The following is a 27,011-nucleotide window of genomic DNA, read 5'->3' as shown; positions in this document are numbered from 1 at the left end:
TTTGTTGTTGCAAAACTGGGTTTTTAAAAATACATTTTAAAGTTTGCTAAAGCAATTTAAAATGAAGCACTTGTGCACACATATAGCTCACCTCTCCAACACCTTTTGTACTTACCAAGTTTTCCAGGCCTTGGTTTTGCTTCTCATAAAGATTTTAAACTAGATATATTAATATCTACCAATCATACCTAATCTTTTTCAGTGGTAAGGCCTGCATTTTACTGTGTGATCCTTATTTATTTTATTTACTTCTATAATTTGTCTTTCTTCCAAGATAGCATTGCATTCAGTGCTAAGTGAATCCTGGTTCTTGAGAAATCCATAACTCAAAGACCACTTAAAAAACTCAAGGTGACTTCCACTGGAGACCATACACAAATCAAACAGAAAACCAGATGTTCAAAATATGTTTATCTAACTACATCTTTTTCACACACACATACATATAATTTGTTTTTACTTTCTACCTTCAATGTTTGTACAGGTCAGTTGTGACTTTTCAAACAGCTGCTGTATTTCACTTTTTTGGTGCATTTCAGTGACATACAAAATGAGTTTGTATGTTAAGTTATATGCATTTATATTCCTAGAGACATTTTCAGATACTCTTAAGCTTGTTTAGGAATAGTGTCCAAGCTTCTTCTTACTTCAGTTTTGTTACAGCACTCCCCGAATTGGGGCAAACAGAGGACAACCAAAGTGAGGTGTAGTCTTTCTGCATTAGCTGAAGCGGGAAACTGGTCTTGAAAAGAGGGCATACGGCCAAACCCCAGCAGCGCTTTTTTCTAGCCTGTTAAGAAAATGTTCTATAAAGCCAAATATATCCCTAATGCCAGCACCCACTGCAAAAGACACTACAGACAAGGTCCAGTTTAAAAGAAAGATGATGAATGTTTTGGTACAGACACTTCTTCTCCTCCTCTTCCTCCTGTTTATTTCTTTTTGGAATGAAGCAACAAACTGAACTGATGAAAAAAAAAATTGGTCTGTTTAGTAGCTCCATGACAAAGTGAATAGCCTCTAGTAATCAGATAGCAAGGTATATTTCACATGAAAAAAATCCTATAAATAACTGATAACACAAAGGAGCATGACACATTTCCTTCCATTAATCTTGTTAAGTGAAATAATTAATTTGGGTCCCCTATTTTCTATCTTGGCAAACAAACTAAAGAGCCATACATTTTACTATGGCTGTGCTGGCAGACTGCAGTAAAATCCCAGTGGAAAACTTAGTACTAAGATCTTTGTGACAAGCTACTGGATCTGGATGAGATAATTATTGGGAGAAGCTACACAAGCTGTGTTTCACAGTGCATATAAGAAGATTGTATTGTTTATTTTTGGACCTTAATAAAACTATAATTACCAGAAGCTGTCAAGAGAAATCATTAATCATGTTGCTCTATGAACCTGACCAGCCAAAGAAAAACCTGAGCTCTGAATTTTATTTGCCAAAATAACAACAAGGTAGTAAGAGCAGAATCGAGTCTCCATATTTTTGCAGAGGAACAAAGGGTTAATATTTGGATTTGCAGATGGCTGGTAATAGCAAAAATTACACTAAGCAGATTGAAAAAAAGATGACAAGTTTTTGACTGGTGTTTCTGTGACTTGTATGAGAAATGAGCAGTTGCCAGAAACCGTGAGGATTCTGTAAATCTCAAGACTTTGAGTATCCAACATCCAGCTACATTCCAAAGGGTATTTAGCAACCCTGCACACCACTGGAAAATTTGTGGTTGTGAGTCACAGCTGCAGTACATGACCACCCTGACAAGCAGCAGTAGGATAGGGAAGTTACTCATTTAACTCTGCTGTGCCATGTAGGATGTGTGAGCAAGGAGGTAACACCTTAGAAGAACACAACATGGCCACTGCCGAATTGCTGTTAGACCATTATCAGTGTGGAGCCACGCATAAGATGAAAGATGCAGTTCTCCCCTTCTCCACTCCCACAGAAACCCACTGCTGCTTCAACAAAATGTTTGTTCTGGCTCCCTTTCACCTCATCCTGAGAACCCACTACCCAGACACAATCACTGTATATTTTTTACAAGCTCTCTGCTTCCCAAGCGTGCATCACAAAATTCCTAACTTTCCATCAGCCAGTGCAAGCTGCCCAAGCTCTTTATTTAGGTTTTTAGGTGTAACAGGAGCACATGGTTATTGCCATCACCGCTGACTCACCTTGCATAAGAAAAGCAAATGGGCAGTGCTTTTCTCCTGCAGCAATTATGACATATGTTAAATATATCCATCATCCCTAGCAGATCCAGTGGCAGCCTTCCACTTTCCCCTGACAGCATCTTCTGAGCAAGGGCATCACATCCATCACAGAAAGAGTGCACAGATGATACCAACCTCTCCCACTGCATTGGTTAGTACAGCCAAAACTCCTATTACATACAATAAAGATACAAACACACATACCTACTCTGTTCATTAAAAGCAGACTGTGTAGATCTAGCCAAGCTGTACTTTGTTTCTCAAGGCAGAAATATCTGTACTCTGATTGTTCTGGAAAGAAAATGCAGAAGACATTAGCTCTCATGTGAAAATTTCAAGCAGCTTTTGGACATGGAATGGCACAGTCCTCCCACAGTATTGTAGGCCATGGAAGTAAACATATATGGCAATCTGAAAATTCAGAGATTAATAGAAGGAGTTATCCAACATTACTCCAATTTCTGTCAAAACTTTTGGTATGAATAAAAAAGCACAACACAATGCTCCTTTTTACAAATGCAAAATGCAGAAGAGAACAGTGCTAACTGCAATGAAAAATGAACTGATGCTGAAGAGCCACTCAAGGGGCATGGAAGCTGCTGAAGAACAAAACTACTATCTTGGAGAATATAACTACTCCTTGTACAGCACTTGAGTTTGCTACATACACCTCTGGGAAGTGAGCATGCTCAGTCACTCTCAAGAAGGATATAGCATCCTATGCACTTGGGCCCTCTTCTGCTAAAGAGTAAAACATGAATTATACAATTGAATTAGCATAAAGTGCCACCATATTATTTGAAGAACCACTGATAAGAATTTTCTAACTTTCTCGAAGGCTGTACCAGTCACTGCAATTAAGGTCCACCTGCTGTGAACTGTTCAGGAGGGCAAGGACCATAAGAGAAAAGTCCACTAGTATTTTATACACATTACTACACAAAGCTAGTTCTGGTTTCCTGTGAATCAAGCCATGCCACAGAATTTCATGTGGTTTATTGACAGTGTCTCAGGAGCCAACATCATCTGCATGCTGCACGAAGAAACGCAAATTAACATTATCCAGACAAGCAATACTCAATTTGAAGAAAATGTTGACAGCACTGAGCACATCAGCTGCAGGGTGTTCCCAGCACTACTGGGAGACACTGGAATTGGCATTCTGTAATATAACTGCAGTCTGTGCAATTCAGTGTATGCCTCTTCTAACCTAAAGAAGGTGTGCAACTATTTAAGACTGCACAAATCTGTTTCACTTTTAGTATATCAGAAAACTTGAAAAGATGTGTGACTATATCCAGAAAGGACCCTTGTTATAACAAATACCTAAAATTTCTCCTATAAGAACTGCACCAGATTTTAGACAACTGTAAAATCCTGAGGTTTGCTGATCCATACTCTACCAGTTTTGATTTTCACACTAAACTACAATCCACGTGAAGCAAAAAGAGTTTTAACCCCCTGTTTGCCTCTGTTAAGACCAGGTCTCCATTTTGACCAGTATCTTAAAAACTTGATGAATTTAAATAGCATCTCCATCATGCTGAGCTCTGAACTCAATTAAACAATCCAGAGACCCAAACTGTTGGTTCAACATCGTCTCCACATGCTCTGCTTTCCAGAGCATCCACTTGAATGTTATCCTCTGAATGACACTAGATAACTAGATTAATATGCCTCAGAAGCCATATTCAAGCAAAACATTATCCTATGTCCATGGTAGTTTTGCCCATGCCAGACCAAGGAAAATGAACTCTGCTTTATTACTAAATAATCTGAAGAAAGTGCTCCTTCTGCATTTACATGTGTGCACTTCTAAGACCACAGTCAATGGGGCATAAATAATTGCCACAGCAAATCTTAGTTACAACTAATAACACAATTTTACTCCAACTTTCAACACGGAAATGAGGAAAGGAATAAAATAATGGGTTAACGTTTCTTGTATTTTTCTTGGACTTGGTACATTGGTCTTCATATTTCTTGGCATGTTATTTGATATCTCCAGGCTTCCCATCCTGTCAGTAAAGTGCATATAACTTCTACCTGTGGATTAAGGAGCTATAAAATGCTTAGGGAACAGAGGTGTTGCTGGTAAAACAGACAGTAAATGCTAAAGCAGAGTTTTGATTAATTTGTTCTCGAGAGAGTATATCATTATGCAAATCCAAACCAACTCTATTAGCACCATAAAATCATGCCAAAGAAACTCTTTTAACTAAGTAACAGGTCACTGATTCTTTATTTTCAGGTAATACCAACAATACATAATCTGCTTTAAGCCTGGCCTTCTTCAAAAAATCTGTTGGAAAACCACTGACAGAACACAAAAATTCACAGGGAGAGCACAGCTGGAAAGCAGTATCCTGAGGTGATAGGCTAAATCTCATGTCCCAGAGAACTACACAGTTCATTCTCTACAAAACTCTCATTATTCAACATAGAAAAAGCAAAGAGGCTATTTTTTCTTGTGCTTGGAGGACAGCTTTTTACATAAACAAACTGCATAAAGGCATGGGAAGTACTGCTGTTATCAGTTAAATCTGTGAAATTCCCTAAACTGAGAAGTTCTTGCTTAGCATAAATGTAAGAGAATTTCAACTTGCTCACTTCAGCTGTAATTCTAAGAACACCATGTGTGTGTTTGCGTAACTTAATGCCTTACCTAATTTTTTACCAATGTTTTTTAATAACAGACATATTTTAGTATGCCCTTGTATTTTAAAACCATTCTTGCTGTGCTCATATACAATGTCTGCATGCAACTGAGGTATGGAACTGCATGGAACCGAAGTCTGTCAGCAACACAACACTGACAGCACCTTCTTTAATAATGGGAGGGGTTGACTAAACAAGTAAAAAATTGGTATTTTTATCAAAGACAATTAGGCTGGTTTGTTTTTTTCAAGAAAACATCCCATTCAACTGTTCTCTTCTCATACTACCTATGTATTTAGGGAAATCTGACCTCTCTGGTTTTGTGTTTCACAATATCCTTTTAAGTACAAATCCCATAGTTTACTTTCAAATATCCATAAGATTACTGTGTGGTATTTCAAGCCTACGTGTCAGTCTTCTCCCCCGCCACAACCCTCTGCAATAAACACAGATTCCTATAGGAAGGGCCTACACAGTTGTAATTTATAAATAATTATGAACTGTAATTAAAGCTTCACAGCCACAAACGGAAACACTGCAATCTCATATTAGAAGAAAATAATGATCTTTGCAGATGAACAATCATTATCTTCCTTGTTCAGCCAGAGTTGCAGCTTTGTATTTTCCAGTTGTTAACCTATCATCAGTCTTACTATAAAAAAAAAGACTACTTTTCGCCTTTTTTCCTTTTAAAACAAGTGGAAAATATAATGACAGTCTGACTTTGTCCCCTTGATAATTAAGCTTCCAATATCATGGAATGTTCTCTAACAGGAGCATCTGCATGCTGCATTGCAGTCCTACAGCTAAGAAAGTATTGGACTTATTAATAAAATAGAATAAAAACCCAAACATCTGGGCATGAAAGATTCACGGAAAGGAAGAAACTGTTTTCCTTTCAAAATATTCCAGAGACAGCAAATCTCATCCAAATAAAATGTAGTTTTTCTGTTGAGGAAGCAGCTGGAACCAATGATGCTGATGATTCTTACTGCACTATATCCTGCTGCAAGACACAAACCTATTTAGAGCAAACAGAGGGAAAAGTAGGAAAATCCCACCTGTAATAATCTACCACACAGTTAAAAGCTCCTGATAGTGCAACCCATTCCCATGCCCAAGGAACAGGCAGATGGGTGTACATAAGTTCTTTCTGCTAACAGCGCTGGCAGAAAAGGGCTTCATATCAACACTTCAAATACTGAAAAGAGAAAACAGGACAAAAATAAAACAAGAAACACTAAGATCCCAGAAGAGTTAAATAGCTAGAATTTTGGATCAACAATTTGAGCATCTTATATAACACAGTTCATCATATGGTACCCAGTCACTCATGCATCAAGAGCAGAAACTGGGTTAACTACGAAATTTCTCAGAAACAAACTGAAACCTTGATTTTAAAACACTTCTAAATGTGCCAAATACTTCAGTACACTGTTCAAAGTTAATTACCATCAAACTAAATATCTATGCTTCGCGTTCTTTTTAAATGCAAAATCCGTGGGGCTGTATTCTGACCCGGCAAATGGCACTGTCTTTCTGTAAGGCTATGCAGTATTTCTTCATATCCCTGACCTAAGGGAACATGAAGGTGTCAGAAAACGTTTCTGAAGGAGGATGGTCATCCCAGAACCCACAGGTAAACTGGAATCTTCTGCTTGGCAATGACACGCGGACTTGACTGCACCATCCCACCTCCAGCTCAAAGGGATATATACACCATACCCCAGGGACCACTGCCTGCCCTCCTATCTTCTGGGACAGCAGACAAACATCGAGGGCTACTGTTACTGAGGGAACAACCCCAGAGGAACTGTACCAGGTCTGTCTGCCAATGGCAAATGGAAGAATTTTTTTCAGAGTCCCATTTTATGGAACGAATAAATTGCTCTCCAGTACAATGCATAAGCTAGCAAGACTAATCCCGATTTACCTAGACATTTTTCTGACTCTTCTTACCTCTTTTAGCTTAACACTCATCGTCTTGGGTTTATTGGTGCTCTGTTTTTAAATAACATGCAAGAAAAAACAACTAAAATGATGCAAAAAATCTGTTCCCTAGCATGATGACAGAACTAAAACCAAACCTACCAACCCCGGCATGTTAATTCAGTACCCATTACGGATCTGTAATGGGCCATTTTCAATCACCTATCTTCACAATTCTAAAAGTCAAAGGTTTTGCCTGTTACATCATGTTATAAATCAAAATAGATGGATGTAACCCCCTTTTTCTGTCTGTTGAGACTTCATGAGATGATGAAGCTCTACATTTATTATAGAGTTAAAAAAAGGCTCTGGGCTTTTTTACTAAAATCATACAGAATTCAGAGTGAAAAAAATTATCAAATATGCATTTGCAGAGAGAACTACGTGCATTTTTAACAAATAACCAAACCAAATTTACATTGTGGCTAGAAGCAAACATGCCAGTTCAGAGGGGTATTTTTTTAGTAACACTCACTTCAGGAAACTATTAAAATAGCACAAACTTAAAAGCAGCATTGGCAAAAACTGAACGCAGTTCAACTCCAGTTTTCAACTAAATGCCTTTTTTGCACGCATATGCTTTGCCTTCCATATTCAGGCGCCAAACTGCACTTATAACAAATCTGAACTGACAATGCCAAATATTAATTGAAACACACAAAAGAAGTTGGGCAACGCAAGAGCACTTTATAGAGAAGTTGATAGTACTCACAGCTGGGATAAAACCTCCACCCCTGCAAGTGAGAAAGGGGTCTAGTTTCCTGATTTTATTTTAATCCTTCCTTCAAAAACCAGACAAAGCTGCTAAATTAAAAAAACAAATAACACTGGAAAGATTTTCCTCATCTAAAAAATCTTTCTGTTCAAAGCCCATGAACAGTCTGCCAAGTGGTGATATCGGGGGAAAAAAAGTTATTTTCATTCTCTTAATGAATGAATACACATTCCTTGTCCCAATTCAGAGGAGCTTTCTTGCAGCCTCTTTATATGTCAGCAACATGCAAAAACCTCTCATCACTGCAAGAGCTACGCAAAGTGTTGCTGAAAATTGTCTGTATTGGTGTACAGAGTTGTGTGTAAATGTCTTTGTAAAAAGCCCTAGGCACACCATGTCTGCAATAAATGTTCTTTTAGGCCACTTCATGGCATCTGTGCAGACATTTTTCTGCTTAAACAGAACACTAATTTACATTGAAAGAAAAAATAACCTCACAACAATACGATGCAGTCCTCGCCAAGTGGTTTTGCTGAGATCCGTGAATGGAATAGAGGGAAAGCAGAGCTACAAAATATCAGGAAATAAACACACAGCATTGAAATTAAAATCTGTTAGCAATACCTCACATCTAACTTTTAAAATTCAGACTGTTCTCTGTTATTCCAGGTAGCTGGACGAAAAATTCCCTACTTCACTGTTATACATGCTCTGTAGGAAAGCATGCACATGGAAGTTAAGGCTGGGTGGCTGAGGGGTGACAGCATGAGGTGGCCATCAGCCACTTGTCAAAAAACATTCGCTTATACTTGGTTTTGGGAAGGCAAAAAGATCATCCGAAATGGAGGAGCGTCACTCTGTCTCTATTTCCAACTGATTCTTGGCTCCTTGGATGAGCTCATCAATAAAACATCACTGCTTGTAACAGCCATGTGGTCCACAGAGAACTACGTTAAGATTATGGATGTCACTAAAAAGGCATGGCCCTCAACTATTTTCCAAACGTATTATGTAAACAAATGTATTTATTTCCGCAACCAGCTGAATCACAGCAGCAGTAAACTTTTAGGTTTTTTTCCCTACCGAAGTTTTTAACTTCAAAACTTACAATCTACAAAGTACACTATAACATAGCTGCAAAACAAGCACACCTCTGTAATGACAGTGAAAATGTAAAATGTAACTGCTGCACCTATTCCCCTTGGGAATGCTGCAGATGTTGGGCAAATGCCCTCTGCTCACATGATTAAAACAAACAAATCACTCACTGTGCTGAAACTTTATAAGCTCTTCTATTATCTTTTATAGCTTAATTTGAGCACTGAGAATATCTAGAGTGCTTTGCAGCACATCAATAAGAGACAATTTGATTTATAAAGTTTATCATTATTACTGTACTGTCTGCGTTAGCTCATTGCAGTCAAGTGTGGGGGTTTTATTTTAAAAAATTTTCATTAGACCAAGACTTGACTTTGTCAGTGAATGATAAAGGTGGTGATAGTTCTTGAGGTCTCTTTCACAGGACCGCTGCTATTTTCCATAGAGAGCATTACTAATAAAAGTGCTGAAAGAATCTTCTCTGAAGTCATGAAGCATCATAGGCTTGACCGTGCTACTATTTCCCTCACTACAAACAGGGGTCTCTGAAGTCTGAAGAGTGCTACTAGAAATTAAGAAAACAATACTGGAAGCAGCGGCAGGCAAACAAGGGAACTTTCCAACTTTTAAACAAACTCTAGTATTTCATACAGTAGTCTGGCTACTTTATAGCTTACATCAATCTTTATCCTGTAACTAGAGTTGAACCTGATCTGGATTCTGCCATTTGCGGGATTTGAAGACAGACATGAAAGAATACACACAGGCAGCAGAATCCAGACTGATACCAGCAGCTTTCACCATCACCATAACAATCCCTTAGGGCACAATCCTATTCCTCCTCTGTAACAAAATCTCTGTGCTAGTGAATGTGCTAACACAGCTGTAACAGTATAAAGGTCCATAACTGGGATGGGTTGTTTTAGCCCCTGAGGCACTATCTTACCTGGAGTCAACTTCCATCTCAAGTTTCCTGAGGCTGATGGAGCTGCCTGTACTAGTGAGCCCTTCCTGGTCCCTAGTGCCCAGGTGGGAAACACAGGTGAGAACCAGTCCCTCACCCAACTCCACCTACTCCCACCAGGAAGGATCCATGGGGGGTATCATCAGTGGGGACCCGATGTATCTGGAGCCCAGCCCAAAGATGTCCATCTAGATGTGGAACACAATCTGTAACACAGCACAAGGCACTTGGTCAAACCCTCAGAAGATGATTACAGCATTTCAGAAGCAACAGTGCAATGTTATTTTTTGCCAGCGTTTTCCCAATGCATGATGCTGAGCATTGCTGGTGTGGTCATGCAGGATGCCCAACTGTCGGATCTGGGCCTAAATTTGTAGTTGCCAGAATATTAACTCATTTTTAAGTATAGAAAGCCCTATAAAATATAACTCAAAATATAAAATCTCACTCAAATCATTTTAGAGATAGGTAAATGCAAAGAAATTTTTCCTCTATTTCTACCCAGATCCTTGTATACTCAAGAGAACGCAGTCAATTGATTAAAACTAATTAAGAAATCGCTCTTTTCTAAAATGTGACTAAAAATAATATACACACATTCAAGAAGTAAAAAAAAGCTAAAAAGGTGGCCTTTCTAGTTAGAGTCTGATAAGGCTTGTGAAATTTCTCCATTGGCTCTGATACTTTTGGACAGTGGAGTCACAACATTGTGACTGCATTGTGTTGACAAAAGCGTGATAAAACATTTCTTATTTTGATCAAATTCTTGAAGACACAGTACAGAGAACATTATTAAGATTTTCAAATCAAGTTCCTAAAAATGATCATGTCATTCCCAGTCTATTTGGGAATATGCACTAAGCTAATCAAGCTGACAGGTGTTACAGCAGAATTCAAGACAACCCAAGTCCTGCTGTTACTGGAGTTCAGCAGTCCAGAAGCTCAGACCTCTTCATATTGATTTTGTCTTCCCAGTACTCCCCAGCACAGCATTTATTTTAAAGAATTTATGCTTTTCTCACAGTCCAGGATAAAAATGCCTTCAGAAATAAAATATGCATGTCTGATACTGCCTTTCCTCCTTATCCTCAGCACATGACCTCAGTCTTGGTTAACAATTCTCTTCAGACTCTGCTCTGACAGGAGAATCATGTATCCCTCAGGGGCTTTTAACAGAGTTCTTTATTGCATCAGTTAGATGTGGGTACACTTAGGTGAGACAAGAAACACTTTAATAGTATTTACTGGTAGCATTGGAAAGTTAGGAAGGAAAAAACAAATTTCTGCAAAATTTCTAAACAAGAAAGGACCATAATCTTCTCAAGAAAAGTTTGCCAGAGTACCTCCTTTTCACTCATGAAAAGTATGCCTTATATTAATCCCATTATTGTAAACTTTGGGGGCATTTTGACTAAAATAAAACACACTGGAATGCAGGCAACCAGTATGGAAAACTTCAGTCCAAAAGTTAAAGACATGTGAAGTGATATGCAGCTGAAAACAATCATACAATAGCAAATATTTAATAAAGAGCAGTAGTTGGATTACACGCAGTTGTTTTACAGTTTGTACATGTGTATAGTTCACAAACATTCCCTTCTCACTTTTGGAACCCTGTAGATTAGCAAAGCTTCCATGGAAAACTTCTACAAGAAATATTTCCCCTAATAGCTAAAACTTTCATTAATATTACAGAAAAATGAATGCCAAGAATATGAGTGTAAATCCTGAGACAATAAACTAGGTAGTAATCAAGACATTATTCTTATATGAACACACACAACCTATCCAAACACACAGAGAGAACCCATGAGCTGTTTACAATTAATGATGCATTTCCTTGTACATGTAAAATATGTATGTGGAAGATTTGAAACCTCTGAGTTTAAAAGCCTGTTCCTGTCTAGTTGGGACATTCAAGAAGATCTTAAAACCTCAGAGGAGGAGGCTTTCCCCAGAGATGTTCCCCAGAAGAAATAACATACAAGGAACAACACTAACTTATTGTAACACTAATGTAGTCTATTACAAGACTATGCAAAAGAATTTTAAGAACTAATTTAATGTGGCAAGGATGTAGTTCTTTACTCTCAACAGATAAGGATGTAAAACAATCTCCGGAGTATCCTCAGAGTATTCTCAGTAGCCATCACCAAGACCACCATGGTTAACAACCACCTTGCAGGCACTGCATTTTCCACTCTCACAGTACAGGAGTAGGAAAAAATGTATGCTACACAGTTCCCACCTGCTTTTAGGGTGAAGGCAGACATAGATGTTGTCAAGATTCCGTTGTGTCGGCATGACAACAAAATTACTGCAGAGTCCACTAACCAAAGACAACAAATTTCAAAATTTCAACACGTGAATTTATTCTAGTTAGAAAAGTGGGAGAAACAGGATCCTCCACATCTTGTCAAAAGAAAGGGCAAATACTTTTCTGTCTTCTCATGAGGTTAGTCATAAGAGAGTCTGCTATGGCAGGCAGAGGAACAGGTATGCCTGCCTTACCAACCAAAGCCAGTCACCCACAGTGACTCTCTGCCTGGTACTGCACTGCCCAATACAGTCAGACCAGGAGAAGGGAGTGTGACTAGGACATGGGTCACAACAAAAGTATTTCTTAAAGTTCTTATGATCTGCCAGAAACAGCAGATAGGAGGATGCTGAAATGCAAAAAAAACTTCTTTGGTCCTAACACAAGGCCAAAAATAAATCGTAGCACACAGGAAAAAAAAAATCACCACCTTATTAGGCAAATTTTTAAAAAACTGATTGATCAGGTTTTTAGAGTTCATAGCTAAGCAATTCTTAGCAAATGTGAGGAATAAACACCAAAGAATCTCAAATGAATCATTTTATCAACCAGGAAAGTCATAACCAAATGTTCAACAGCACTCTATTAAGCCCAGTTCCTAACTACCTAATACTACCACCTAAATTTGACTTGTGAATTATGCCCTTGTTGTTTTAAACCAGAGGTCTGATTAACAGATTTCAGATTACTGTTTAAACTCACGACATTAGGTCAAATGCAGTTAGCAGAGCAAGTTCCTTCATGTTAAGGAAGAAGAAAATATTTTTCTTACAGAAGGTACAGCCTCTGGCTATTTCCAAGTTATAGCAAAACTACAAATAAAAACTTGAAATAAAACATACTAGTGAGTATGTTACTAAAGATCCAATAGAGACCATCTGAAATCGCCTAGAGGAAAAATGCTTAACTAAAAATACTTGCTGAGGTGAAACAAGCCATCTTTGCTCCAAATGTAAAACCATCTCCTGACAGCTCTCTAGGAGGACTACGAGAGTTAAGAAATACAATTCAGCCTTGAAGGGTATGATCTCTCAGGGTTAGTAGAAAGCCTGTTTTAGATAAATTATGAAAGAAATGAGTAGCAGAGATGAAGGTAAGGCAAGAACGGGGAGAAAAAAACAAACAGAAAACTGCTAAAATACTACCAAGAAAAATGCCTTTTATCAAAAACTACAGGACAATCCCCAGTACAAGCTATTTCCCCAAGCAGCAGTGAACAGCAGAAATTATTGTAATGAGCACTGCTTTCTAACCTTGTTAGCTGATCAGCTGCAGCATTTTCCTCTCTGCTGAGACAGAGTCTGTTCTCTCCATGTAGTGGGGAGAAATAAAGTTTGGCTATTCAAAAACAACCAAAAAAACCCCTCTTATTAAAATAGGGAAGAACCAAACCAGAAAGCTTCAGCCTGTCTTGTTTCTCTTTATGGGCTGAGAAATGGTTTTTGGTTTTTCATTGGGAAAACAGAGGGAAAATACGTGATGACTTTCTCCCCCTGCCCTCACAGTAGCTGTACAGCAAAGGTGAAAGACAGTCAGGGCCTCCTCCCACCTCCAGATTACAGCACCCATAGAGTGCAAAATGGTTTGCGCCCTTCAATCCTCTTCACGGGCTCACACAGGTGTCTCTGAAGATTTGGTCCACATACCAGTGGGGCCACTTTCGGGACAGCAGCTCCCTTCCCCTTTCCCAACCATGAGTTACAACTACACTAATAATTCAGTCCCAGCTGGACACAGCACTGCCTACTGCCCTGTCCTCCCTAAGAGTGAGAAGGATAATGATTTTCAGGCTCAAAGTACGTCTCTCTCAGGTAGCAGTGACTGTGAAGTCGAAGGTCTGACAGGAGGTTGCTCCTCCCTGCCTCTCCAGGGCAAACTGGCAGCAGGGCTTGTGGTTTGTCCCAGGGAGTGTTTAAGTCCAGAGCTTAGGATCAAGCTGTAAGGGATTTCTTTCTGTGCTGCAGTCTCAGTGACAAGTTGGGTTACACTTCTCCATAGTCCCTTTATACACAGTATGAGAGCTGACAGCTCTGCCTTCATCAGAACAAGAAAACAACAGAGGCAGCACCTCCACCTTGGTTTTAAAAGTCTTTTTATGAGTCACCATATAGCACAAACTAAAACCAAAAATCTATGTTACCAAGTCACTTCAAATCCAAGAAAGGCTTTTGTTTTACAAAATATGGTTACTTGAATGGGGATAATATGAAGAGTTCATCTATTTAGGATTAACACTTTGAATATTCGTGCCAAAAGACTGATTCTATCCTGTCAGAGGAAACATAAATGGACACAGAAAGGTTGTCAGATTGGAGGGGTGTTTCTTAGTGCATTACCAATTGTTTTTCTGAACACAGTGAGCCTTAATTTCTATAAACAAACTGATTCTCATTTAACATAGTAATATTGTCTGAAGAGAGATGTGACTTAGTTTGAAGAAGAGTAAATACGTTTTATTTTGATAAGGATATGAAGTTTTAGAGTCAGACACAATATATACTTTTCAAATATGAATTAGGGGTTTGGTTTCTTTTTTAACCTTGCACTGTATTTTAAGTGTCCCGTGCGTCAGTGGAATTCTGCCCCCATCTCATTCAATTGGAATTTTACTAATAACTTCACTCTGACCAGAATTTTACCTAGGGGAACCACAATCATTTCATAATTTTGTAGGTATGCTCAAGAGCATGCCTTATACAATGAGGACAGAGCTTGAAGAAATCAGTAAATCTTCTGTTTTATACATTTTCCAAGCATGCACACTTAATACAGTAATACTTAGGGTAGCCACTGTGTATGTTCACTTCAATTTTCAGGCAAGGGTCAGAAGGAACTCCTAAGCTCTATTCTCTCATAAGCAAACGCAAACCTTTCTAAAATGGTTGGAGTGTTTCATCTGAGCATAAAAAGGCTTGCACAACTAGATTACTTCAAACTCCTGTCACAAATTACTACTTCACATTCGCTATGGAAACAGATTTCCAGTTCACTTGAGAAATAACCAAGTCATAAGGATTTAACTCCCCGTGCTATTCATTAAAAATAATTATTCAATGCATAAAGGCTTGGTGCTGAGTGAGTGAATGGTCAGGATCGAGTACTCCCTTTAGCTGTGGAACAGACATCTCAGATGCACCAAAGATGCATTTCCTCACACAGTCCCCTTTATGGCACACTTGGAAAGACTATCCCTAGAATAAGATGAGACTTCAGACACCCATTTATTTCCCCACTCCTATATTGTTTTTTCCGATAGGAGCACTGATTAGTGGTTGACAATAATGATTTTTGTAATGTGAACATCTGTGCTGTAGAAAACAGACTGAGATCAAATTAATGGCATGTATCTCACTATTAAGCAGGTACTAAATAGTAAAGATGTTTTTAACTGCCAATAAACCTGACTAAACTCTTACCAAAGATTCAGCCAACAGAAACACCAAAAGCTTTAAAAATCCACAAGTGAGATGTTCTTCAATACCCTTTTGAAATAAAAGAAAACCACTTTTTTTAAATTAAATAATCAAACTTCTCATAGGCAAAGCTCTAACTGAGGTCTGAACATAGAGAACTCCAAATTATGTTAGTTATTGGTCTCACTGCAACAATAACTCAGCCATATTGCCCACAAGTAGCAATTAATTAAATTTAATAAGGAATGCTACGAGTTGTTCTTGTTTTTAAAATCCCAGCCAGGACCCTAAACAATGCTTCCTTTCTTATTCCAATTTTCAAATGTTTAAAAATCCAATTGAACAAAATCATCTTCAATGTTGGAGAAAATCCCAATGCATAAAAAATCACTTAAGTGCTCCATTAAACAAACCAACCAAATCTACGTGGCAGAGGAAATGTCAGTTTTTAACAGGCTACTGAATACCTCCTTCCCAGGAACAGAAATATAATTTATCTTTAATAACACACATAAAAGTTTTTCTCCATCACTAAATTCTGAATCAGGAATGTACGGAGGATCAAAAAGCAAACATTGGAAAATATGAACTTGATGTGCAGAAAATTCTTTATTCATTTCTATGCATGCAGAAGATTTTTCCCTTTCTCCTTCCAGTGAGCAGGAGGGTGATCTTAAAAAGCCTGGAATTATTCTCCTCTCTTCAGAATCTGAATATGAAACTACATCATACAACAGAAAGCCAAGGAAAAGGATCAAGCATTATACAAACCCATTAGTACCCATTTAATTTCCTGGAAGCTACAGTACAAGTGATAAATGGGAAACCAGCAAAAATTTTCCAACTGTCTTTTACAAAACCATACTACCTAAAAAGACAGTACAAAAAAAATAGTGCCAAATGCTCTTGGAAAAAAGAGATCACAGACAGCCATTAAGAAGTAACATTACAAATTATTGGCTTCTGAGTAAGAAAGTTAACAAGTAATTGATCATGTAAAACCATAAAAGACTATCTACAAAGACAAGGACCAGGCTCCCCCACCTACAACTGGAAGAAAGGTTAATGCAATGAGCACAAAAAATCCATCAGACTGGAAAACCATTTGAATATTCCAGTGCACTACATGTTTACATTGTGATTACTCTAACCTGATGTTTTAAAAACTCTCATATGCTTACTCATTTGTATTTATTACGAATGCCATCAACATTATGCTAAGACAAAAAGGTCTAACCAGTTTTTGGAATTAATATAGAAAGCATATACCTGCATAAATTACACTGGTCTACTCCAGACTGGGAAAAAGTCCAAAATAAATAGAAGAAAATGGCAAATCATAACCATCTGAAGAGCAGGATTCATAAGTACTGACAACTATCTTTCCTGAGCAATTTTTGGGTTTGCTGTAAATTAGATCCAAATTCTAAGATTTTTCAAGCCATATTCCTCCAGGAAATTCTACATCAGATTCAAAATTTTCATTTTCAAATTCCAGGTGTAGCCTTAGCACTTTTTACTTGTTCTTTGGAGGAAAAAAGTCTACAATGCTGGTTAGGACCTATATTTACAAAATCTGCTTATGAAGGCAATCATTCCTATTTGAGACTATGGAAGAGTCCCAGAAGCTTAGAGCTTAACAGAGGCACTCCCTGAAATGAAAGGTCAATGAGCCCTGCATTCCCAATAGAAACCAAGGAGTGGGAGGGCTTTACAGCTGCAAATATCTCAGGAAGGATGCCCTTGCAGACACTCCAAGGAGACACTTGGTGAACTCCTCCAAGTACTTTCAAGGGCTATGGGTTCCTTGAGACTCTGAGTTCCCATGCTGTACCACCAGATAATGATATTTACCTTAAAGGAATTACTTGTTAAGGAGAGCATCTCACATACAGTCTCTTTCAACTAGGAAGGCTGAGAAGCAAAGAAAGAATAAAAAAACAGCAGAGTAATTTTTCCACCATTTTTTTCCTTTGTTGGAAGCTTGTGTGCTCCTCTCAGTGCAGACCCTCACTTGCCTATTCAGCTTGGGGATCAGCATGCCAGCAGCATTCAGTAAATAAAAAAAACTGACTACGAACTGCACATGTTATTTGCAGCTCAATAAAAAATAATGCTGGGTCTTTGACACGTGTTTATATAACACCTAATATAAAAGGGTTGTTGCTTTCTCATGAATAAATATGTGGTGCAGGTCAAAGTCTGGAAGCATTTTCTAACTAAGAAAATAAAATCTGTGAAGTCTAAACTCCAATTCAAATTTTTCTTAATGTTTCTAGACCTTAGGGTTCAACTTTGAGACCATATGCAATTAAAACTAAGAAGACTTGCCAAAATAAAGCATATTTTGTGATGCAATGATCTTGACTGATTGGGTTTGTTTATTTATGCTTACAGAGAATTTGGTAAACTGTGACAAGTGTCTCAGCGAATGCAAGACAGATTCATCCACCTGGAAACAACCAATATTTTAATATATATTAATAAAAATGCTATAAGAGTAAACAGTAGCCTTTCCTACTGGTTGCACTAGTTATCATAGAGCTTTATAAGGCTTAATCTCATGGTGCAGCTTCTTCTTATCACACACTACAGTGCTTACACTTGGAAAATTAATGTTATAGCATTTTTATCTTTATTATTCTCTACAGTTTGGAGTGACCTGTCTCTTTGACTTTATAAATAACCCAAATACTCTGTACACTTAATTTGCTATCACCATAGCAATTTTTTCAGAGAATGAGTCAAATACTTCCTCCAAAATTAAATGCATTTTTTTCAATCATGTCTCTTCTTGTGACATTAAAAAATTGGACAAAACTTTTATTCAAAAATTCCTTTCTTCTTCATACAAATGTCGTTAGAGCAATCATAATAAACCTTTCTTTAATACGAAACGCTAGGTCTTATATAAGATGTGTTTACAACATTTACTACCTTGTTAATTCTTTTGTTCATGGAACAGGCATTTGCTATGACACAGAGTCTGTCATTCTCATCAACTTGGTGATTCATCTGCCTTTCCTACACTTATCTTCCAACCTGTCCTTCCTAATTTTTTGTTTAGCTTATCACTGTTTTGGTACTGCTCTCCCTCTTTAGGTTCTGAACCAGGCTTCTTCCTTTCCACTATATAAGGTCTAATGTTTGAAAAGCTGTTGAGCACTGCCATTCATGGTACTGTGACTCATTTCTGTAATGACTACTGTTTCCTACATAAGAAAACTAGTGTTACTTGTCATAAAATTACAAACAGTTAACTCATCCAGGTTAGAATGTTTGACGCCCAGGAGCAGTGATTAGCACATATGGGCAGGCAGAGCAGTCTCTGGCACCCATGTCATGCTCCACTCCTTTGCTTACAACCAATGTAAATAATCAATGAAGAATTGCAACAAATAATTTTTTAGATGGATAAAAGGACATCCTTGAAAATCCAGGACATTTCATGAACTACATACACCCTCCAGACCCTGGGATGTCTGTGCTAATCTGGGTTTTGGCAGGAGTAACAGGCACGTAAAATCCAGTTCAGCTGGCTCCTTTCTTTTCAATTAGATAACATCCTGTCTTGGAAGAAGTTGCTTGGGTTACTGTAGGCATTGGAAGTCATAGCTACCAAAGTAAAGATATATGCAATGAAAACTCAAGTCTGAATCAGAGTGTATTCCCATACAAGGGAAGGAACTCTAGGAAGGTGAGTCGGGTCTGTATTCATCCTGACCATTTTAGATAAACACAAATAAACTGGTTTAATTAATCTTCCTTGTATAGGCTACCGGGTGTTTGTTTTGTTCAGCTGCTAGAGGCTCTCTATAATAAACATTACTTCTTTTCCAGAAATTTGGATTTTTCATGGCTGCTACTCTTACATGAGATAAAAACAGAGAGCTATAGCACCTATTTTATTTTCTTTCTTCTCTCTTTCACAGACACTGCTTGATGAACTTCCAACGCTCAGAAACTATTGGAATAATGAGATTTCCAGCTTCCTGTTCATTTTCATATGCTACCATATAAAAGTAATACTCCATCACTGCTCTCACTCTGTCATGGTGTATGATCCCATTTCTTAGTTTTAAACTAAAAGACCTCTGAAAGACAACACCCATAATTCTAAGTTTTCAAACCCCAGAACACTTCAAAAACATTTCCCACATGGCTGGCAGGTACTCTTGATCTACATGGCAAAGTGATGATTGTACAAGTAGTCAATCGCATGATGCTTTTTTTTTCTTTAAAATAATCCTGGTATCACAGACTATAACAGCTTTCAGACATATTTGCCATCCAAAACCCAATGGACAAGAGTGTACTACCCTTTGAGTTTATTACTCTTTCGATTTGAAATGCAGGCTACATACTTCTGGTTAACTAAAGACATTGCTGCAGATTATCTCATTAAAAGTAACACTAATTTTATCTTACCCTTTTTTATTGAGACAGTTTATCTATATGTGCATCTATGCTTTATCAAACAGTATTTTTTAGAAGTTCAGAATCAGTTCAGCAGGATTCTGTCTGCTCAAAAAACTACTGTCAGAAAATAGAGCAGTTACTTGCAGGGCATATACTCTGTCAAAAATGGAACAACCCAGGCTCTATTCCAAAAACACAAACACCTTTACAGAGCTCAGTTATACACATCCTTCAGATGCATTAAACCCCTCTTCTAACATCCACTAAATGCCCAGGGCTCAGGTCAATCAGAGAGTACTCCAGAGGAACTGAAGTCTCAGGACTTTTAGAAAGCATCAGGGTGGTTTGCATCACTTTTTACAAGCCACCACAAAGTCAGAAAAGACTTTCTGCTTTCCACACAGATAAGTGCTACTACATTTTCAACTGAATTATGGATTATAAAGCAATGAATCCTAACAAGATCACTTTTGAAGTTAAATTTCAAAGATAGAATACCAAGGATAATTGTTTGCACCTTTGATACTTTCAATAAACATTTTGCAAAGAAAGCTATAAGCACTGAATCCCCTGAACATGTTAACATTTTTTTCTTTCTTATTAAAGCTACTTAAAGAGTTGGGGGTGAGGAATAAGAAAAATACATTTCTGTTTCATAAATTGCAGCTAAAACAGATCTTAGAAGGATGCAGTACTGCCCATCTGCCTCTCTCATGCTCAAGTAGAATATAAAAATGGTTGGAGAGCTCAGGAGAGAAGTCAAAATTATCCAAATGCCCAAGGCTGTAAGATGCTCTGCAGTAGAAGTAATACCATCAAAAGCCACAACTAACACTATCTTGCACTATCACAGAAGATTTTTCGCTATCCTTTTGTCTCCTGAAACGACAACTGAGAACCACAAACTTTTTGCCAAGAAACACCAAAGATGGGTAATTGTAACAACATGAGAAGAGCTTCAGAAGGCAGATGAAAAGAAGGAACAGATGTGGAGCAGGTATCTTCTCTCTGCTTATAAAACGAAGGTTTTTCAGGGTCACCACTGAAATAACAGAAACTTGAAGCAGAACACAAATCCTGAGAAGGTCTCCCTCTCAGGCTCTCACACATCAAATGTATGACTTCAAGCATTCACTGTTACTAGGTAAAGTCCAAGGGTCAGTGATTTCCTTACTAATTTAGGGAGTGACCAAAAATAGAAGACAGCTTGTTGCATTCTTGTCAGAGTCAAGCTATGGAAATCACAAATCCCAAGAAGGCTTGTTGCTTCTTCTCTCAACGAGGAGTGTCTGAGATTACAGTTCCGTGCAACTACAGCCACCCAGGCACCATAATCCCATGTCCTCCCTTCCAGACAGGCCCATGAAGGACCAAGCTCTGAGCCACAAGCTGTCCAGACTCAGGTGTGCTCAGTAACAATCATACTGATTAGACACAAATGAGAATTGAGCCACCTGACATTTCTCTATCACAAAAACTTGGTTCAACATCTTCATGTGTTCAATAATGATTTGTCTCATATTTGAGTTTCTCTTAATATGTGAGGTGCTTTACACTGAATGAGAGGACAAGTGAAGAAGCAGAATGGCCCCTGTTCCCGTCAACTCTGCAAAGACATTCACTTCAGATGAAGTTTGTGTCATGAAAGCAACTGTTCCGAGGATCTAGGATCTAATCTATGTTAATAATTCTATCTAATCTATGTTAATAATTCTATCTCTGGACTGCCCAAAGCAGCTTGTAGAGTTCTATCTACTGAAGAAAGAGAGACCATCTACTGGCAGACTGCACCTATCACTATCAGCAAGTGTTGCAGTTGACTGTACCTCTTTAGTAGCTACAGAAAGCAGGACAATAAACACCACAGACAGGCTGTAATGCCTGTCACATACCCCAGGGTCATGAGATGTTGTAACATGTTATTAGATGCTCCCTAGTGTTGAAATCGGGGCTTACACTCCCAGTACGCTGATCCACAGAAAGATCACACGGCCCTCTTAGAAACTTTTTTTTTTTGTAACCTTAGGTTTTTGATAGGTTGTCTCTAAATGCACACGCACAAACACACTTCTTCAACTTTCCTCAGCTGATATGCAAGAAGGAAAATTTCAGTGCCCCTGGTAGAAGTTACCAAGCAGAGAACCCCCATAAGCTTTTAGTTGCCTCTTTCCCCTGCTAAAATGATCCTCTCCTTGAACTGACACAAGTTACATCCTACCAGAGGACAAAAATCTTTGATATCTTCAAAAGCTACTTTTCACTGTAAGTCAACAGGGGAGACTTATAAGCATGGGAGAGGGTTTTCAAAAGAAATGGATACTACATTATCACACTTCGCAGTCAGTGGTAGTAAGAATGACTAACGACTTCCCAATGCTTAAATAAAACCTATGTTTCAGCTACTTTTTCCCCCAGCACTAAGTTGTGTTCTTATACACGTGGCAGAGGTGCATGGTGAGATCCCAGGCTCTGATGCCTAAGAACAATACCCCAATCAAGGAGTAGCGAAGTACTTTTTGGAGCTGAGAGCTTATGCAGGAAAGTTTCAGCAGCTCAGCACCTTCCCGCTGGCTGGCTGGCTTCACTGAGCACAGAGAGGTGAATCACCACGCTCTGCAGAAGAGATCTTTATCCCGTTCCCAGACAAGATCAAGACCTTTGCCTATATAAGCTTTTTTTTAGAGGAATGTGTTATATGGCAAGATACAACTGGCTGCCTGTAACTCTGCAAAACCACTTTTGGCAAAAAGGGAAAATCACTACTATCAACATTAAAGTGGCATAGAAATTTGTGCACATGATTACATCCACTAGCAAGTACACCTATAGGATCACAGGATCATAGAATATCCTGAATTGGAAAGGACACAAACGGATCATCCAGTCCAACTCCTGGCCCTGCACAAGACAATTTCAAGAATCACACCATGTGCCTGAGAGCATGGTATTTCTTGGCTGTGAAATGTCTTCTTAAAGGAACTCTTAAATCATTCATCTTTGTAAATATTTCTGCATAGAAAACTTGTGCATACCTACAGGTGATGTGATTAAAGGGTTTCAAGAGAAGCTTTTTGTGAGCAGAAAAATATCACAGCCAGCATCTAAACAGCCAGCTGCTCGAATAATACTGACCTGAAACACACATGCTACCATATACAGCAATACCTAAGATATTTTTCCACATTTGCTCTTGTTATTTTCCTTCCTGCTAAGACATCAGCTCTCTATTCCTGTAGCAAACAGGTAAGAGCAAATAGCTGGTTTCTTCATCAAAACACAACACTGCCAGGTAACTAAAAGCATCCACATTTCACATTTCCAGACCACAATAATACAACTGTACTTGACTGTTACCAGCAGTCAGAATTCAAGCTTACAATATCACACATAGCCATATACTCCTTAGTTCGACAAGTATAAAACATGCTTTTTTCTTTTAATCTCACTATTTATTCGCTAGTAATGTCTCCACTTCCCAGGTCATGTCTGCTTATCATTACTACAACAACAAAAAAAGCTCCCAGCAAACAAGTACAAAGATTTTAAAACTAAGACACACTACAGGAAAGTCCAAGCTTCCTACAGCTGCTTAAACAAGGTTTTGCTTCATACCGTGGTCTTAACAGGACACTGTCATCTCAACTCTGCTAAATCCACTAATTTGAAGTTAATTCTTTTTTCTTTTTACTTTTTTTGTTTGTTTGCTTCTTTTAATAGCCACCCCCAGTCCAAATAATTTTCAGTTGTAACTTATCAGGAGCAAAGACTTTAGTCCCAAGTGAATGGAAAAGCAGCTAGTATTTTAAAACAAATTAACCTATTTCAAACTGTCCCCTAAGTTGCATTTTCAAAGAAAATCTTTACTATAAGCACACAAATCCTAGTAACATTTAGAGCAGGGATGGGAGGACAAAACTGGGTATAGGTTTTGCATCACTTGGCTGCTGTGCTTAGGTAGATCGACGTCAATAGTTTTCAGGATGGGTGAGAAGGCAGTTAATTCTTAACTGCTAGCAGAAGTGTGGTACACAGAGAAAACTAGTTCCATACATTTGGAGGACTGACATTTGAAATATCGATAAGCTACCTTACCCTTGAGAATAATATAGCTGGTTTTGCCGGCTTTGCAACTTCCTTGAGCAATTATCTGATCAGGGATTAACAAAAAAAAAAAAAAAAAAATATTAAGCATGCTGATCAGTCACTGCTCTCCATTACCTTATAATGGAAACATTTCCATTTGGCTTCATGGAAGTATCACACCCTTCATGGTTGTATCATGGAAGTACATTAGCTGTCCTGTGAACTCAGTAATCCTGACCAAGTTATTCCTCAACTATGACAGAAAAACTTAACTGATTAGAGATACACTGGCATAAGCATGCAATCATGGCAACAAAATTATCCATGTTTTTTTAAGTACTACATATTTTACTCCTTATTTTTCAAATACTTACTTAGGTTGATTAAACGAGGCAGAAAAAGAAAGGTAGCAAATCTAGGAAACTCATATATGAAAAATAGTATTTAAAGATTACTATTAGTCTAGAATGCATTAAAAGGGGGACATAAACGTTTAGTTCAGTTATGGTTAAAAGATTTCCTGGCTTGTCATTAAAGAAGAGATTTTCTGAGAGGCCCAAGACGACAGTTTTGAAAGTTAAGCACAAAACTGGGCATTCAGACAACTCTTTGCCTTGCCTGATTCTGGGTGGGTTCATTTGACCTCTGGTAGCCCATGTAAGTCAGTTTATTAAAAAGAGTCACTAAATTGGGGTACTCAGTCTGAAAGATTTAAAGCCTGACAGAGGTGCTGAATCCTGTAGTTCAAACCTGAGTGAACACAAGGTAAGAGCACAGGATTTCTCTTTAAGTCAAAGCCTCCCTCTAAAGCTTGGCACCCAGAGCTGATGCCCAAAATAGACTCTGTGAAAAATGTTAGCCTGAATTTCCCTTTCCCTCAGCCTAAGCTCTTCAAACTGTCATCTGATGTCAAGTAAAAAAGAAAATTATAAAGTGTATTATTAAATACTTTAGATGTTGCCTTGAAAAAAGAAAGTTTTATTTTTGTGTGCAGTGTGGCTGCAGAGGCTGTATAGTTAAATGAAGCAAAAAGTAAACTGACAGCAGAAACATTTGCACTGACCATTTGCACTGGGCTCCATCTATTCTGCAACAGACAGACAGACAGCTTTTCACCACTGTGTGATATGTCTGACAACTTGAATGTGCCAACCTGCTGTGTTTATTATTGGGGTGTCAGGTAAAGATGTAGACAAATGCGTTCAAACCAGGACATTTTCCTTTTGTTTGCTTCCTGTGGTGGTTTTCTGCTCAAAACAAACTGAGCCCAAATTAATGGCTCCTAGTTTTAATACGGAATTTTAATTTTCCCTTACAGCATGAGTTCTCAATTCAGACAATAATTTAACTAAATCAGTAGTCATTCCAAAATAATACAAATAGCTCTGGGTACTAAAACACAGCTTACAGGTTACAAAAACACAGTGACAGCTAAAGGTGGAAAAACTTGTGTTCTTAAAGAACATTTGTCATTAAAAGGGGCATCATATTATTTTCAACTGCAACAGATTAAAACAAGGACTAAGCGCATTTTTTGGCTTTATATTGCTTCTTAGTAGAACAATGACAACTAAATCCCCATACTAGATTTTTCTAGCTCAAAAAGTCTCTAGAGTCAAACCAAAAAGCAAGTACCCACAGCACGTGGCAGAGCAGTAACAGGCAGCACACCTCTCAAGTCTCTGCTGCCCTCAGCCTGGGCCACTTACAGGAGGACACATCCCCTTGCCCACCTCACAGCACACTAGTGAAGCATTAAAATACACATTTGATAATTACACATTTCCAATATTTAAATTTATTTAAATTTATTTATTATGATGATTAGGAATAACACCACATAAATAAAAAAAAACCTGTATTGCCATATTCATACATGCTTAGGATAGTTCAACTTTACAGTTTTGACATCTGTAGCTTATTAGTCTCCTAAGAATGTAAAAACACCATTGGCATTTTTCATATTGTAAGTGTCTGGAGATAATGGCCGAGCAGATTTTATACAGAACAGTGCAAGTAAACTTGCCAAACTTTCATCATCACTCCTTCGGAGACTCTGAGGGGGCCGATTAAATTGGCATTTTGTTTGACATGTACACAGAATGTGCTTAGCATGCAGAACAAGTATGGCAATAAACCTTTCCTTAACAGCTGTGTTATTTTAGCTAATGATAAACATGTATCTAAAGGCACATATCACCACAACTTAAACTGGTGAGAAAAGCTCAGTCACCCCATGGAAAGAGAGGCCATCATAACTGAGAGGAAGTTGTTTGTTTATTCCTTACTATGCAATTAATTGTCTAACCAATAAACACTGCCAAATACACAAACTGTTGTTCTAAATTAAGTAAAATTCATTGTCACTGTAGCTTATATTCTGTCTCTGACCTTGCTGCATCTATTCTTTACCGACAGACTCCTACCCACGGGCACATGTGTGCAATTATCACCCATCTCAGCAGTGATTGCATAACAGAGCAAAGTTTATTTGCCGGAAAGTTTTCTTACGGTCTGAGAGCTTCGGAGGGCAAAAATGCTCTTTTTGCAATCGTTGTGGCTCATTCCATTGTGACTACATTCGAAATGCAAAATATCTTGACATATGAAATGCAGATGTTACCGAGCAAGACAGCATATTGATTTAGTTAAGCCATTTAATTTTGACAAACTGCCAAAACAACAATAAAAGAATCGCAAACCTGAAATATTGGAGATTTCAGCAGCAGCCTATGAACAGGGAGACAATGAGTCCCCAGCAACCTCTAGGAAGGGATCAATGCTCTCCATGGAACTGCAGTGACTGGGAATTTCAGACAGTGCCCTTCGATTTTCTCTGAAATCTTATCTTTACAAAGTAAACAAACACAAGATAATAACCTTTAAACTTTCCACAGACATTCATAAGCGGATTCATTACTACTGAACAGCAGCAGACACTCAATATCAGTCTCTGTTCAATACCTGGTACTCTGTGTATCGCAAAAGTCGATCTTTTAAAAGGCACAGATTGCAATTCCCAAAATCATGACATTTTAAAAAAAATTAAGAAATTAATCAGAGTGCCTCAGAAGCATTTTTACAACTTTCCTCTGAATCAGCAGAGCTGTACACATCCCACCTTCC

General features: G+C 38.1%; 1 protein-coding gene across 4 annotated transcripts in view; it reads right to left on the bottom strand.

Annotated features, from left to right (window-relative positions):
- LDLRAD4 (low density lipoprotein receptor class A domain containing 4) overlaps positions 1 to 27,011 on the bottom strand; it is a 284,547-nt gene that overhangs the window by 186,649 nt on the left and 70,887 nt on the right. Inside the window, exon 1 of one of the 4 annotated variants that reach the window (XM_027650872.1) lies at positions 26,588 to 26,605. The exons of the other annotated variants lie outside the window; for them this stretch is intronic. The gene's annotated coding sequence lies outside the window, so the exon portion shown is untranslated. Of the gene's footprint in view, positions 1 to 26,587; positions 26,606 to 27,011 lie in introns of those variants that run through there. 4 annotated transcript variants of the gene reach the window in all.

Source organism: Corapipo altera, unplaced genomic scaffold (genome assembly GCF_003945725.1).
Source record: "Corapipo altera isolate COAL_440 unplaced genomic scaffold, ASM394572v1 24, whole genome shotgun sequence".
In the NCBI taxonomy this organism is placed as follows: Eukaryota; Metazoa; Chordata; class Aves; order Passeriformes; family Pipridae; genus Corapipo; species Corapipo altera.
This window is presented reverse-complemented; position numbering and strand designations above follow the sequence as displayed.